This window comes from Apium graveolens, chromosome 4 (assembly GCF_009905375.1).
Source record: "Apium graveolens cultivar Ventura chromosome 4, ASM990537v1, whole genome shotgun sequence".
NCBI classification, from domain to species: domain Eukaryota; kingdom Viridiplantae; phylum Streptophyta; class Magnoliopsida; order Apiales; family Apiaceae; genus Apium; species Apium graveolens.
In genome coordinates this window covers 198062658-198063197 of record NC_133650.1, presented here as the reverse complement: position 1 = coordinate 198063197, position 540 = coordinate 198062658, and the positions used below count along the sequence as shown (strand labels likewise).

General features: G+C 41.3%; 1 non-coding gene across 1 annotated transcript; it reads right to left on the bottom strand.

Moving 5' to 3' along the window:
• Positions 1–221: 221 nt before the first annotated feature.
• On the bottom strand, positions 222–326 carry LOC141722704 (small nucleolar RNA R71). Its single transcript, XR_012575709.1, has one exon. It is a non-coding gene; the product is annotated as a small nucleolar RNA R71 (small nucleolar RNA).
• Between the last annotated feature and the right edge of the window lie 214 nt (positions 327–540).

Genomic DNA, 540 nt, shown 5'->3' with positions numbered 1-540 from the left:
AGAAGACCGCAACATGCACATAAGAGAATTCATCGAGATATGCGACACTTTCAAGTTCAATGGAGTTTCTGAAGATGCTATTAAGTTGAGGCTTTCTCATTCTCTCTGCGGGATAAAGCTAAGTGTTGGTTACATTCTCTACCACCAGGGTCTATCACCAAATGGGAGGATCTTGCTTAAAATTTCTTAACTAAATTCTTTCCTATGGAGAAGACTGATGCAATCAGAAACGCACTTACTCAATTTGCTCAGCAATCTGGAGAATCTTTATTTGAGGCTTGGAATTGCTATAAGAAGATGCTTAGGAAGTGCCCACATCATAGGATGCCTAACTGGATGATCATTAACTGCTTCTATAATGGATTGGATGCTACTTCTAGACCCATGCTTGATGCAGCATCAGGAGGAGCCGTGTGGGCTAAAAGCTATGATGAAGCTTATGAATTGATTGAACTGATGGCTGCTAATGAATACCAGAATCCTACTCAGAGACTATCTCAGGGCAAGGTAGCAGGAATTCTGGAGTTAGATGCAGCTACT